This window comes from Aquarana catesbeiana, linkage group LG05 (genome assembly GCF_042186555.1).
Source record: "Aquarana catesbeiana isolate 2022-GZ linkage group LG05, ASM4218655v1, whole genome shotgun sequence".
NCBI lineage: Eukaryota > Metazoa > Chordata > Amphibia > Anura > Ranidae > Aquarana > Aquarana catesbeiana.
Window position 1 is genome coordinate 567,010,701 of NC_133328.1, and position 16,428 is coordinate 567,027,128.

At 42.8% G+C, this 16,428-nt stretch overlaps 1 long non-coding RNA gene across 1 annotated transcript in view; it reads left to right on the plus strand.

Moving 5' to 3' along the window:
• The window catches only part of LOC141146142 (uncharacterized), a 69,875-nt gene extending 53,665 nt beyond the window's left edge, over positions 1 to 16,210 (plus strand). Inside the window, exons 3-4 of the long non-coding RNA XR_012244726.1 lie at positions 7,032 to 7,342; positions 12,715 to 16,210. This is a non-coding gene — a long non-coding RNA (uncharacterized lncRNA). The remainder of the gene's footprint in view (positions 1 to 7,031; positions 7,343 to 12,714) is intronic.
• The last annotated feature ends 218 nt before the right edge of the window (positions 16,211 to 16,428 follow it).

The following is a 16,428-nucleotide window of genomic DNA, read 5'->3' on the forward strand; positions in this document are numbered from 1 at the left end:
TCTGTCATCTGCAGGTTGGGAAATGGTCACCTGTGATATAAGTTGAAGGGAGGTAGCTAACATGGGAAGTGACTGGGGAGTGACCTGGTTGGTGGGGAGTGTGAAATGGTGTTTCACGTTTCTTTCACATTTGCGGTAATGCTTACTTCCCTCTTAAAAGTGATCTGTGGTGTATTGCTTTTCAACGAGTGGTATAGCAGCAGCTGACAGGCATTCATGAGGTGCTACTGCCACCTCCTTTTTTTTTTTTACATTGCTGAATGGTAGTTTTACATTGTTGGACTATGCTGCTACTGCAAGTGAGTTTGGCTTGCAGTTGTAGAGTGGCCCCTTTGAAATCAATAGGCGAGTGCTGCCTGTCAAACTCTGTAGGCTCCAAGCTGTCCATTGAGCTCAGTGCCTCTGACAAGAAGTGAGGAGAGGCACTGTGAGCTCATCCTCTCAGTCTGCTGCAAACAGAGTGTGCCAGCTTGTATTTAAACTAGCCGCTCTGTATGTAGCTTTTGACAGGCTGCACAAGGAGCCCCTTATCTCCGGAACCATAGATGATAGGAGCCCCAAATTTTGACCAGTGGTTTAGTGGGTCTTCAGCTACCTAACCCCCAATAGGGGCTCTATGTGACCCCTGGTCGCCGAGCCACAACCCTCAAAGTCGATCGTTTTTTTTTTTGTTTTGTTTTTTTGTGTTTTTTTTTTTTTTAAATGGGCCTATTTTAAGGTAAGGGGTCTGCAGCTCCAATAGCCCCTATGTTAATCCGGCCCTGGGAACAGCTCCTTCAGAGTGCATGTGCCAGTGACGCCACCGGCTGCATGTACAATAAGTCCTCATGCACACAGGGCGTTAGAAAAAATGACCTGCAAAGCCACTACCAATGCCAGGAAAAAGCGGCTGTAAAAACGCACTTTTAGTAGCTTTTTGCATTGGCGTTAATGGTAGTTTAGTTGCGCTAGCTCTTAGCAGCGTTTCTCTGCCCCTTTTCAAAATCAATGGTTCCCTGAGAGCTGTCTTAACTGATCTGACTTTCAGCCCATTGATTTGAATAGAAGTCGCAATCAAGTCGGATGATGATGATGATCCGACTTGTGGTGCGACTTGTGTTCTAAGGATCTTGAAGGGGAACCCTACGCCAAAATGAAAAAAAATGGCGTGGGTTTCCCCCGCCAAAAAAATCCATGCCAGGCCCTTTGAGGCTGGTATGGATCTTGAAAGAAAACCCCACTGCAAAATGAAAAAAAAAAAATGGCATAGGGTCCCCTCCCAAGACCATGCCAGACCGAAGGGCCTGGAATGGATCCTGAGGGTGGGACCCCACACCATTTTTTTTCATTTTGGCATGGGGTTCATTTTTAAGATCCATACCAGACTCAAAGGGCCTGGTATGGATCTTGGGGGGGACCCCACACCATTTTTTTTTCATTTTGGCATAGGGTTTGCCTTCAGAACACAAGTCGCACCACAAGTCGGATCATCATGATCCGACTTGGATGCGACTTCTATTCAAATCAATAGGCTGAAAGTCGGATCAGTTAAGATGGCTCTCATAGGGAAATAAAAATAAAATAGTAAAAAAAGAAAGAAATTATAAAAAATTGAAAAAAATTTTTCTTTCTTTTTTTGTACATACCGTCACCAGTCAGTGTCCCTACTAACTGCCACACCGGTCATATGATGACACTATGATGACACTGTACTGCTCCAGTTCTCCATGAGTTCTCCATAAACTCTTCCATCCTCTGGAACTCCTTATCCAGTAAGTCCCTACCCTGTTCTCCTTTAGGTTATACTTAAAAACAAATTTATTCATGAAAGCTTACCCCACCTTCACCTAAAAACTGTACTTGGCCCACCGCTATCAGATCATCCCACACAGCCATTACCTTTTATACTACCTTCCCCTCCCTTTAGATTGTAAGCTCCATGAGCAGGGCCCTCCTATTCCTTCTGTATTGAAGTGTATTATAATTTTACTGTCTCCCTTTATATTGTAAAGCACTGCTCAAACTGTTGGTGCTATATAAACCCTGTATAACAATAATAATAATAATTGTTTTATTTCTTCATTTTCCAATAAATTGTGACAAAAAATTACAACTTCAAAAACTCACCATGCTTCTAACTAAATACCATGGACTGTCTACTTTCCAAAAAGGGGTCATTCGGGGAGTATTTGTACTGTCCTGGCATTTAAGGGCCTCAAGAAATGAAATAGGCAATCAGTACATCAGGATTGATCAATTTTCAAATATATATGCCATAGTTTGCAGACTCTATAACTTTCACACAGATAAAATATTATACACTGAAGAATACACTGAATTTGGGTACAATGTTGCATGGCCACATGCTGCAGTGACAACAGTGAAAGATGAAAATTGTCCAGTATTGAAGTGGTTAAAGATGGATGCTGCACTTCTGCATTACTGAATATTCAGTTTAACCCTGTCCACTCTGCAGAAGGATAATACAGCAGCAACAAACAAAGAAGATCCACAGCAGCTATCAGCTATAGTCCAGGTTACATGCTATATATGCTAGTTTTTTTTTATTTGCCTTTTTTTAATGTTTACTTTTTTTTTTTACGAAAGTGGAGTTACTCTTTAAGAAGTTGGCACCCTTCTACAACCAAAAATGGGCTGCAGAGGCACTAGGTATATTTCAGTTAAATGAGAACTGCTTTTTACTTGTGATGTTCTTATTTCTTCCCTTCCATGAGATTCTCTTTAAGAGTCTAACGTTCATACATTTTTCAGACAAGCAGCAAACTGATTATCTGTCTGTAAGTCCACTGGATTCTGTTGATCCAAGAAATTCTCTGATCTCACTTGCCAAATCAGCACTATATAAACATGGGAATTATTACACATTCTCTTTAACTATTTCAGAGAGAAAAATTCTTCCATTAGAACAAGTGAACAGCATGTTACATTTGTGCAATAAAAGTATATAGGTGGCTTCTTTCATGTGTAACTGCTTTGTTTTTCTTTTATATATGTTCCTTATTGGAACTGCATCTATAATATGCTCTAGACAACATGTATCAAACACAAAGCCCGCAGGCCAAATCCAGTACCCCAAACAAATTGTCCCCAACTGAGCATTACTCACCCAGCCAACCTCTGCCTCTCTTGTAGAATATACCCACTGCTGGGGAGAAGTGCAGACTAACCCTTCTCCCTGGAGTCCTTTCAGCCGATGAAGAGAAGACAGGGTGGGCTCACTCTATCATGCTGTTGGGGATCTGGGCTAACTGCCCAGCATCCCTGTGGTATACAGGGGGAGACCTTAGTCCCTTCCACTACTGCTAGATGAAAATCCCTCAGTGCTTGCAGAGCACGCCTGATATCCTCCTGTCCCAGTGCCAGATGGTTTTCTTGGGGGTTGTCAGTGGAGACCGAAGTCCCGTCCATTTTCACAGGAAATCCATCTTTTGTTCGTTGCAGGCAGAGGCCAGCGGTGCTCTGCCCTGTTAGCGCTTCAGCTGGGGACCTCACATCATCCGCTCCTGGTAACTGTTGGGGAGAAACACCGGCTTCCTCCACTCCCAGACTGTGGATCTGTTGTTGAGGAGGGAGGATGGCGACCTCCTCTCCCTTCTCCCCCTGGATCCTGATCTGCTGCTGGGGAGCGACCGTCACCTTCTTACTCTGGGCCTCCAGAACTGTCACAGGTGTGGGGCAGAGGTTTTGCACCCTCTGTCCGGTAGTCAGTGCTTCAGATGGAGAAGTTTCTTGTAACTCCACAGATGCTGCTGGCAGAAAATCCCATGTCCCTGTCAGTGGTGTGGGAGAAAAGTCGTCTGCCTCTTCTCTCAGGAAGGCTGAAGCTGTTGTTGGTGCTGGGCAGAGCTCAGTGATGTTCTGCCCTGATGCCAGCTCTTCTGCTGGAGTCTCACTGTGTTGTTCCTCCTCAGCAGAAAAGTCTAATAAATCCCCAGTCTCTGGAATTGCTGAAAATCCAGGACACGGGCTGGGGGCACTTGGGCCCAGTGTCAGCACTTTGGCAGGTGACTTATAATCCATTACATCCTCCGACAAAAAGTCAATTGAATCCATGCTTTCTGTGATCTGTGGCTGGGGAATGAGGACGGCTTCCTCTTCTCCCGAGCCCTTGAACTGCAGCTGGGAAGATGAGCTGGCTGCTCCATCTCCCATACACTTATCCAGCTGCTGGACAGACGCATTCCTCTATCCAACTTGTCCTGTGCAGAAACAGGTTCATCAAGGTCAGTCAAAACTTGCTGCATTTGCCACAAGAGCTCTGCTTCCATAGCTGCGGGTGCATGTGGGCAAAGAACACTGTTACTCTGCCCCATTGCTGACACTTCAGCCAGAATTTCAGAGCTGTCAGCTGGTACTTCCTGATAGTCCCAGGCAAAGGGAGCCTAGCGACAGAGTCTAGCAGACGTCTGTAGCCGATCTCCAGCTCCCATTCCTGAATGGCTAGAAACTCCAAATGTTGAGTGTTGAGCAGTCATTGCTGTTAATGTGGCATCTAGGCCCTTAACATGGATCCCGGGCCTAGCTTCCCAGAGTCTGTGTGTTTTGGGGACACGTACTTGAATCCAATGTAACATTACTCCAAGGGTCCCCCAGGCATACACCTCACAAAGAGTAGTGTTCCCTTAAAAGCTAGGGCCAATAGTCAATAGGCAAGAAGCTAGCCTGCAGTCCCCTCCAAAAGCCTCTGTCCTGGGTGTGTCTGTCACAACGTATAAGAACACAATTATAGATACCTTTAACCTGGCTGTGGGTTACTACCAGTAAGTAGACACAAGACCGTTTAGTGGTAGATAAACACGATATATTGATACAGGTCAGAATAACTGGCGAGTTTAACATAAATGAGCACACATGGGTCTGCTAGACAGTGTAATAGCTTCGGATCACAGGATCTGTATGGATTACAGGATCATATTAAAAATGTTAAACTTTCATTTACATTTGCTTTTCTGCACGGGGAGGTCTGAAGAGGTGGTAAGGGGTTGTTCTCTGTGCCATTGCACAGAGCAGGTAAGTATAACATTTTGTTTATTTTAATAATCACTTTACGATCACTTTAACTGTACTAGAAAAAAGTCAGGGCACCAGGCTGGCTGCATTGTTGTGCAAGCCTGTTTAAATCTCAGTACTTGAAAGACAGAAGTACAAATCCTTAGCCAGGCAAAAAAAATCAATATATTTAGTTCAACTCTATTTCACTGTTTCCCGTTTTCTAGGTTTAAAGAACTATTGTTAACTTTTTTTTTATACTTTATTTACCTCCCCAGGAGACCATGTGATCATAACACTTGCTCCTGTTCTGATTGGTGGCCATGTTATTCCCAAAAACTCACCTATATATACTGAATGTAGCTCCTCTCCCAACTGAAGCCCAAATTATGGGAGTTCCTGTGGAGTTTTCCCTTGAAAAAAAATTGACGAAACATGTAGGGGAGGAGCCAACAATGTCTTAACATATACTGGAAAGTGAATGAATAGCTGAATACTGGAGGCTGCCACAAACATTTTTTTTTTAAGTCAGCAGCTACAAACACTGTAGTGGCTGACTTTTAATAAGGACACTTACCTGTCCAGGGAGCCCGCAATGTCGCCCCCCCAGGCCGATCTGTCCATCGGATAGGGTGCAGGCGCTGCCATTCTAACTAAGGGGAACCGGGAGTGGGGCCTTACGGCTTCACTCTGGGTTTCCTACAAGGGGAATGGCCAGCTTGTCTTCTGGGACACACACAGGTCCCAGAAGACAGCGGGGGGGCATGCAGCACAAGAGGACATGACGTCCTGTGCTGCGGCCCGGCTGGAACGGAAGTACACTTAGTACTTCAGAAAAGATAAGTTTGAATTAAAAAAAATTAAAATAGTTAGCCAAAAACAAGTGGTGGAGGGGTCGTCTTTCCTTTAAGATAAAGTTCTAAAAGTTGGTGGAACTCCGCTTTAAGGTCGTTTATGCTGTAGTGCACCGGTTTGAAGTGCATTATAATATGTGAATGCAATTTTATCATGCTATCATGTCCTAGCATTTTAGGGCCTCAGGAAATTAGGTAGTCAGTACATCACAATTGATCAATTTTCAAATTAATTTGCCATCATTTATATACTCTATAACATTCACACAGAGTAAATAATATAAACTGATTTGGGTTATTTTTACCAAAGAAATGTAACAGACTACAGTTTGATTCAAATTCATGAAGAAAGATTATTAGTTTGTAATATTTTACAACAGAAACTAAGAAAAACTTTTCAGTATTTTTTCATTTATATAGCACAAAAAACCCAGTGGGGATCAAATACCATCAAAAGAAAGATATTTGTGTAAAAAAAAAATATTTTGAATTTTATTTGTGTATAGTGTTACATGCAAAATAGAAAACAGCTGCACACCAACACTGGTCCAAAAATATTTATTCCATGAAGTGCAAAAGAACTGACACCAGGACACAATCAAATGATGCAGGTTGATGCGTTTGACACAAACATTGTGCTTCCTCAAAACCGTGTTGCATGACCAAGCAATTGACAGTTATAGTAAAACAGTGCTGAAGGGGGTAAAACTTTCCGTGGTCGAGTGGTTAGTTCTCTAGTGCTGCTGCAGTGCATGGCTGCAGATAATATATGCTGCACTTCCTCTAGCTGTAGCCCCCGATGACAGAGAAAAACAAAGAAAAAACAAAGAAAGTAGCCGTGAGCGGCTCTGAAACACGTTAGCCACGCCCAGCAATCCCACCCCAAGTGCTGACGTCACACCCAGCCATGACCTGGCAGTCTGTGCCCAATGGTAAGTGGATGTCCAGGCCCTGAGTGTCCACACACGCTGGATGCATCCGCCCCACACACAATCACCAGCTTGGTCACTCCTGTTTCCACACGCTAGTTTGGTGTCACAGCTCTCCTGACCCCTGGCTGGTCTGACATGCGCTTTGATGTTTATCTCCATGTAAGTTGCCAATTATCAAATAAACAAACCTTTTTTATGCATACTGTACTTAGAGTGGCGCTCACTTGTCTTTGTTTTTCTCTGATGCTGTATATAGATTCCTTCATCTCCTGGGAGCTGCCTTCTACCCATGACTGCCAGCCCTGCTGTATCCAGTCCATGTGTCCTTCAGCATTATCACCACTTAGGCTGTCACTTTTGGATCCTATGTCTCACCCACCTATGCGCCATCTACTTTTTGTTTTAACCCCGATGACATCAGCATGACAAAACGCGTAGGGCATGGTCTGTGTGTGGTTACACAGAGCTTGGTGAGAGAGAGAGAGAGATGTGGCAGCTGCTGGAGGGAGATTGTCATATGTTATCTGCAGCCATGCACCTCAGCAACACTAAAGACTGAATTTTAAGGTGATAAATGCAGTTTATCTATGTTTAAATGTTATTTTATTTGGATTTCATCAATCAGCACTATACGTGTCTTTATTGTCTTTTGAGTATTTATCTGCACTGATCTGCACTGATCCTCCTACCTGAGCTGTTCCCAATTCCAAAGGTGATTTTGGTGGAGGTTTCAATTTTGATATTTCTTCTGCACTTGCTTGAAATTAAAGCGCTTTGTTGCTGACTTACATGTTACAAACAGGTGTGCAAGCTAGATCCTTCAGCAGGGACCAGTGCTCAAGGACACATTGCAGGCTGGCCCCATTACTTCCTCCCACTGGGGTCTGGGTAAAACCTCTGTGACAGCTGCAAATTAAGCCATCGCAGTAACTCTAGAACTTGTTAGTGGAAAAGGAATTCTGATAAAAGGAAAGGAAAGAGTTTTGCTTCACTCATACAGAGGCATGATGGGCGTGGGAAGGGTATTTGTTAGGTTATCTCCTGAAGACAGCAACATAACCATTGTACCTGAATTACCTTTTCTTGTCTCCCTTAATGTAAGATTAAGAAATAATAAATGAGAAATAATATATAAAGCTGCTGTCTCAATAGTTCAGGCTGCTGGTAATAGTGTAGTGCTGGTGTTACCATCCAAAATCCCTAGGGGCTTTTCTTGGCAGCTTGTTGAATCCATGCTGTTTTGGAGGCATAAGGGGGCCCTACTTGGCACCACATAACCACTTGCCGACTGGCCCATAGTAAAAATACGTCATTACCTTGATGTTATATACCGGTGTTATGGCAGCAGCTATCTGCCATAACCCCGGTGTTTTTGTTTTTTTTTTGCTATGGCCGATTCTTTTTCAGATAAAAGTGGTCCCACGGGTGAATGCGATAACAAATCAGGAACGATTTGATGCGGCCCTTATCTGTGCATGGAGAAATGTGAGGCCACTCCTCTCTATGCCCTTGGAGGACTGGAGCGATGTCTGACGTCACTTCCGGTTCTCGGGCCATAGTAAATATTTATTTGTTTATTTCTTTCTTTTTTAAAGAGAAAGTACTTTTTTTTTCTTTTTACTTTTAAAAGTAAATGAGAGATTTTGAGTCTTTTTGACCTGTCATCCTTATTTCTATTTAAAGGGATGTTTACATTCCTTGTAATAGGAATAAAAGTGATTGAAAAAAATAAATAAAGGGACAGTATAAAAGTAAAATAAATAAGAAAAAAAACCCCATCCCTCTGTGCTCGCGTGCAGAAAGTGACCACATACGTAAGTCACGCAAGAATATGTAAACAGTGTTCAAAACACACATGTGAGATATCGCCGCAAACATCAAAGTAAGAGCAATGATTCTAGTACAAGACATCCTCTGTAACTTTAAACAGGTAACCTGTAAACATTTTTACACTGTTGCCTATGGAGATTTTTAAGTACCGTCGTTTTTTGCCATTTCACGAGCATGCACAATTTTAAAGCATGACATGTTAGGTATCTAGTTACTTGGCATAACATCATCTTTCGCACCATACAAAAAAAAATGGGGTAAATATTGTGTTAATTTTCCCCAAAAATTGCATTGAAAGACCGCTGCGCAAATACCGTGTGACATAACATATTGCAACAATCGCCATTTTATTCTTTAGGGTCTCTGCTAAAAAATATATATAATGTTTGGGGGTTCTAAGTAATTTTCCAGCAAAAAATATTGATTAAACTTTTTTAAAAAGTTCCAGAAAAGGTCTGGTCTTCAAGTGGGTAATAACAGTACCTAATAAAGTATTTCCACTTTTCTGTAAAGTGCATAGCAGTGGCATCACTAACGTGGGGCCAGAGTGGGCCCTGACCCCCCAACATTATGCTGTGCCCCCTCATGTGCCCCCCCAATTAAAATGCCTTTTGTTGCAACTGGTGCCCCGCGCCCTGCATCTTGCTCGGGCCGCCATCAGAATAACACAGGCTCTCCTGAGAAGGAGAGCATCCTGGCACTTCTGCGGGAGATCCCCCCTCCCTTCACTCCCTCCCGCCAGGGCCGTCTTTAGCGCAGGGCAAACGGGGCACTTGCCCCGGGCCCAATCTTTGTTGGGGGGCCCGCGCTAGCCATGAATTGGGGCCCCGATCACAGCTTTGCAGAGCGCACAGAGGACATGGGAGGATGTATTCAGCGCTAGCCAGCTGAGAGGGGGCGGGGCCGGGAGCTCCACTGACGCTCTGACCCCGCCCACGTGCAGCCTGTGTACTCGGAAAAGAGCTTCTGTAGTGAGAGCCAGTGATCGGAGTGCGAGTGTCAGTGGAGCTTCCGGCCCCGCCCCCTCTATACTGGCTGGTGAATACAGAGGTCCGGGGGCGGGGCCGGGAGCTCCAATGACACTCCCACTCCGATCACTGGCTCTCACTACAAGCACTCTATTCCCAGTACACAGGCTGCACGTGGGCGGTGTCAGAGCGTCAGTGGAGCTCCCGGCCCCGCCCCTCTCAGCTGGCTAGCGCGGAATACATCCTCCCATGTCCTCTGTGCGCTCTGCAAAGCTGTCATCGGGGCGACAATTCACGGGTGATGTGGGCCCAGGGCCCACCCAACAAAGCATCAGTGGAGCTCCCAGCTGCTTTAGGGAGAGCAGAGAGTGGAAGCTCTGCCCACAGTCCTGAATGTATGTAGTAAGTTTGGCTGGCCAGGTATGTCCTTACAACCATAAAATGCCTGACTGTTTAAACCCTGAGCTGTGTTATTTAACTGTAAAGCTGTGCATTGCTGAAAGTTCTCTGACCATCCCCTGTATAATGTCTGCAGTCTCTGTCTCCTGCAGTATGTCCGCAGTCTCTGATTGTCTCCTGCAGTATTTCCGCAGTCTCTGATTGTCTCCTGTAGTATGTCCGCAGTCTCTGATTGTCTCCTGCAGTATTTCCGCAGTCTCTGATTGTCTCCTGTAGTATGTCCGCAGTCTCTGATTGTCTCCTGCAGTATGTCCGCGGTCTCTGGTAATCTCCTGCAGTATGTCCGCAGTCTCTGATTGTCTCCTGCAGTATGTCCGCAGTCTCTGATTGTCTCCTGCAGTATGTCCGCGGTCTCTGGTAATCTCCTGCAGTATGTCCGCAGTCTCTGATTGTCTCCTGCAGTATGTCCGCAGTCTCTGATTGTCTCCTGCAGTATGTCCGCAGTCTCTGATTGTCTCCTGCAGTATGTCCGCAGTCTCTGGTAATCTCCTGCAGTATGTCCGCAGTCTCAGATTGTCTCCTGCAGTATGTCCGCAGTCTCTGAGTGTCTCCTGCAGTATGTCCGCAGTCTCAGATTGTCTCCTGCAGTATGTCCGCAGTCTCTGATTGTCTTCTGCAGTATGTCCGCAGTCTCTGATTGTCTTCTGCAGTATGTCCGCAGTCTCTGAAACTCTCCTGTAGTATGTGTATTAATGTGCCCCTTTACTTGCTCAATTATTTGGGATTGCTCCACTGCTCAGTGAGAGGTAATGATGTGCATGAACCTCTAGCAACAGTAGTGATCTGCTTTAATCTCTAGCAACCAATCAGTAAGTGCTAATGATGTGCTGTAACCCCTAGCAACCAATTAGTGAGCGCTATTAATGTACATTAACCTCTAGCAACCAATCGGCAAGCAGAAATGATGTGTTGTAACCTCTAGAAACCAGCCATTGAGCAGTAAGGATAGGCTGTAACCTCTGGCAAACAATTGCAATCGCTGCGTGATCTGCTGCAGTAAACTGATTTTGAGTCTACCTGCTATTTTTTGTATGTCTCAGAATGGAGGGGGGGGGCCCCAAGAAAATGTTTGCCCAGGGCCCAATCAAAATTAAAGACGGCCCTGCCTCCCTCTCCTCCCTCTGCCTCCCTCTCCATCAATGCTGACACTCTGCAATCTGCATGATGCGAGCTGTGCTCACACAGCCACGGCTGCCAGACTATAGAGCAGCCCTCAAAAAATCCACTCGCCTGCTCGCATTTTGTGAGTGGATTTTGAGGGCTAGCGAGGAAGGGATGCCTGGGTGCGGGGGGCGAGCCGGCAGCCTGTGTGGAATGGGAGTCTTTCTCCCAGTGATCACGGAGGGGTAGAGAGAAAGAGAGAGCTGCCCAGGTGTTCAGAGTGCAGCGCGGGGAACACAGCGATAACAGCTTTCGTGTCAATTGCCGTGTTCCCCACTGCTCGCTGTCATATACAGCCCCTCCTCCTGGTCCCAGTACTTTGATAGACAGATCACCCGTCCAATCCCAGTGACGGGTGATCTGTCAATCAAAGTTCCCCAGCCAGGGGACAGGGCTGTATATGACGTTGCGCTTCAGGAACACGGCAATTGAAATGAAAGCTGTTATCGCTGTGTTCCCTGTGCTGCGCTCTGAACAACTGGGCGGCTCTCCTGTTCCTCTCCTCCCCTGCACAGGTAGGCTGCATAGTGGACACAGGCTGCATGGTGGACACAAGACTGCATTGGTGGGCACAAGGCTGCATGGTGGACACAAGACTGCATTGGTGGACACAAGTCTGCATGGTGGGCACAAGGCTGCATGGTGGGAACTGGGCACAAGGCTGCATATGGTGGACACAAAGTTGCATTGGTGGGCACAAGGCTGCATTAGTGGGCACAAGGCTGTATTGGTGGGCACAAGGCTGCATGGTGCAGACAAGGCTGCATTGGTGGGCACAAGGCTGCATTGGTGGGCAAAAGGCTGCATGGTGGAAACAAGGCTGCATTGGTGGGCACAAGGCTGTATTGGTGGGCACTGGGCACAAGGCTGCATTGGTGGACACTAGGCACAAGGCTGCATTGGAGGGCACAAGGTTGCATTGGTGGACACATGGCTGCATTGGTGGGCACTGGGCACAAGGCTGCATGGTGGACACAAAGCCGCAGAGGAAGACGGACAGGACGAGAGGGGCAGGTGAGCTTACACTTTAAAGGCCACTGGAGCAATACTAAAAAAACATCCATTTATTTAAATAGGCAGAGGGATTTGGGATAGTGCACAGGCAACTTTCTCCTTTGTTTTTTATTGTATGTATTGGGCATTGTTGCAGGAGTGCAGGGCTTAATATTGTATATTTGTATGCATTTTATACCCATTGTCAGGATATACAAAGTGATATATATATATATATATATATATATATATATATAATTGCGTTTTATAGTTGGCCCCCCTACTTTTGTCCCTGTCCCCCCATGTGCCCCCCTAAATATGAAAGCTGGAGACGCCACTGGTGCATAGTAAACCTTGCAAAGCATTATATCAAAGTAAAACCAAAAAAATAAATTGTATAGTTATACAAGTTTCTAGAAATAAGGTTTCCTGTTCTTTTCAAGGAACCACTATGAGTGCTTTATGTAGCAATGCTTGATACTTCTGGGTATGATTGGCTGATCATTAATGGAACCTCTTCATTTTCAGATCACACTTCAAGCATTTTAGTCTTTTAATGACAAGGATGAACCGCAGCGGAAAACTAAGAACCCAGCATGAAGTGTATCATCAATAAATTATCCTGGGATTCTGAGAAGTGTTTTCTTCGAAATCACTGAACGCGTGCCATGAGCTATTTAGCATTAAATCTGCCAGATGCTTGGAAAATATACAGCCTATTTGTAATTATATTACATTCTCATTAATTTTAAAATATGAAAACAACAGTTTTCCTATTTAAACCAGCTAACATCCATAAATATTTCCAGGCTTATAAAAATGTTTGCACTTTCTATGTGGGCAATTTTTTTTCTAAACATGCTGTTAGCACTCTTTCAAGTTGTAGCAGAAGGGTGGTAACAGTCGTAAAACATTGACAGATCATAAAGTTCGATTTACTTTGTTTATTGTAAGAAGCTTTAACAGAAGGTAGCCATGGGAGATGTGTAATAAGCCCAGCTTAAAGTTGCAGGACTGACATATGAGGGAGAACTAGTTGTAGTTTTGGTGAACCTGTATAAGGAAAAAAACTTGCAATGAAAGAGCGAAGCAATACAGCAGCCACTATACAAAATTTGCTCTTATCTTTACTGACTTCCCACTATGAGATCCAGTGATGGCTGGTGCTTCATTTTTTTGTGAGGGGCGGAAAACAAACCACCCACGACCCCCCTCCTCCCAGTTTGGCCCGTACCAGTCCGTCAGTCAAATCCCCTATCGCTCGGTTGGTCGGCAAAATACCCACCCCCCCGTCACTCGCTCGCCTGCTCACCAGCCCTGCACTTACCTCATCTAGGTCACGCGTAGACATGTGCAGAGCGAAAAAATTTATTTTGTTTAGTTTCGATTCGTTATTTACATAAATTAGTTTAGTTAAATTTGTTGCATTCGTTGAATTAATTTTCGGAATTCATTTTGTTTATTTGTTTTCAGATCTATTAGAATAGTTTTTGAATCAAATTTGAATCGTTTTCGAATTCGAATCATTTTCCAATTTCCAAAGAGAATAAAAATAGAATAGAAAATAAAGGAATAGAATAGAATAAATAAAAATAAAATAAAATAGAAAGATTATAACCATCTTCTGCAATTCAAATAGAATACAAAAGAATAGAATTAAAAAAATATAATAGAATATAAATAATATAACCATTTTCCAAAATTCAAATAGAATCAATTTGAATTTGAATAGAATAGAAAAGAATTGAATAGCGTAGAATAGAATAGAAAATAACACAATAGCATAGAAAAAAACAACAGAATAGAAATGAATATAAACATCTTCCTATTCTAATCTATTCTTTTCTATTTTATTCAAATTCAAATTGATTCTATTTGAATTTTGGGAAATGGTTATATTCTTTCTATTCTAATATATTATATTCTATTGTTGGTTAATTATTGCTATTATTTTATTTTATATTCTATTCTTTTTTTTCTCTTCAAACTCAAGTCTATTCTATTTGAAATTAGAATTTCGGAAGAAGGTTATATTCTTTCTATTTTATTCTGTCGTTTTTTTCTATATTATTCTGTTATTTTATATTCTATTCGAATCTATTCTTTTCTATTGTATTCAAATTGATTCTATTTCAATTTTGGGAAATGGTTATTTTCTTTCTATTCTATTCTATTCTATTCTATTCTATTCTATTGTTTTTTAATTAGATTCTTTTCTATTCTATAATAGTCTATTATATTCTATTTTTTCTATTCTATTCTATTCTTTTCTTATGTATTCAAATTCAAATTGATTCTATTTGAAATTTGAATTTCAGAAGATGGTTATATTCTTTCTGTGAAAAAAAGAAAATAATTGCGCTTCAAAAACATACAAAATAAAGTGACATAAAGCTGCGATGTCCTAGAATGTGACACAAACACACAATATAAGTAGGAAAAAATTGGTGACTCGCGCTAAGCGCGAGTCACCTATATTCTTTCTGTGTTATTCTATTCTATTTGTTTCTATTATATTCTAGTCTATTCTGTTCTGTTTTACTCTATTCTAGTCTATTCTTTTATTTTCTGTTATATCCTTTTCTAGTCTATTATTTTTTTTCTGTTCTATTCCTTTATTTTCTATTTTTTCTATTTGAAAATTCGAAAACTATTCGAATTCGAAAACTTTTCGAATTCAAGTTTGAAAACTATTCGAATTCGTATAAACTTTTCGAATTTGAAAACTCTTAGAATTTGAAAAGTATTTGAAATGGATTAGAAAATTATTTGAATTCGAATTTCGTCCGAATTTTTTTTTTCATTATTTCGGATTCGTTTAAATTCGGTGCTATTGTAAATCGGAAATTCGGATACATCTGAATTTCCGAAAAATGAAAATTTGTCCGAATTTTAATTTGGAATGAACGATTTCCCTTCACTTCCCATAATGTACTTTTGGGCAGCTAGGCAGCTAATTGTCCATTTTGAACAATGTCACATGGTTGCTTATCCCAAAAAAAGCACCAACTTTAAGAAAGTAATTTTGTATAGAATTTTCAGGAAGCTCCACCAACAGATCAGGTAGGAGGTGGGATGTACAGTTTAGGTAGAAACAGGCACTTTATCTAAACCAGTAAACTAGTAACCAATAATAATTTGCTTTAAAATGTATTACTGTACTTTGCTCTTTACCTTTCTCAATATATACATTTAATGCGAGTACACCAATGTTTATGCCAAATGTTCCAATATTGTTTAAATCATTAAAGTGTATTATTAGCCAAGACAGTGGCCAAAACAGCCAAAGAGTAGGGAAGGATTACAATCCCTGTTTGGTTTTATTGCTAGCCCAGACCCCATTAAAAAGGTTTTCTATCACTTACTGTCACAGTCACAATGGTTTTCTTGAGTTTTTGCAAAAAGTTTACATTGCTGTGTAAGGCATCATGTGTTTCCTGGCAAGGGCCATTCCATTCTGTTTGTGAGAAAGAACAGTAGAATTCTGTCACATCCGGTTGCTATACAGTGAAATTGCTACCTTAAAAGAGGAGTGTGGTATTAAAAAAAAAAAAAAAAATTCATACTCACCTAGGTGGATGTAGCACTGATCTGATGCTGCATCTGTCCCCTGCCGCCTCTACACCGAGAACTGAGCGATCAAAGACTGCCGATTGCTCACTTCTCGTTCTTCAATGAGCAGAGAGCTGGTGTCACTGGCTGTCTATTCTGCCCCTCCAGCGCTCACTGGAGGGGGATGGGAGCGGCTGGCTCAGTCTCCCAGCATCACACTGAGAGGCTGAGCCAGCTGCTGGTCAGGTATTCGGGGGGATCCTGAAATTAAAGTTGGGAACTCTTCAGAGCCTGGACTGAGATAGCTACGTCACCACTCTTCTCCTTTGCACATAGACTGGGCCAGCAAAATAGTTGTTTTGGATTCATGTATACATGTCACCAGCTCCACTTGGACTTTTTGAAACCCATTCCAAAAAGCTGCACCCCTCCATCAGTAATAGCTAGTAGCACTTTATTGCTATTTGCTTTCTGTTAGCCATTTTATTTCAGTGCGGTTGAGACTAAGGCTGGCCATACATGGAGCAAATTTCTTTCCTGCAACCATGGTTTGCAGGGGAAAAAATTGCTTGATTCCCCCATCAACACAGACAGTGTTGATGAGGGAATCCCTCTTGTTGAGCCATTGTCTGCTCCCCTGGGGGCAGTCATCCCCGCTGGGAGAAGACAGCAGCCACTAGCGATAATCAC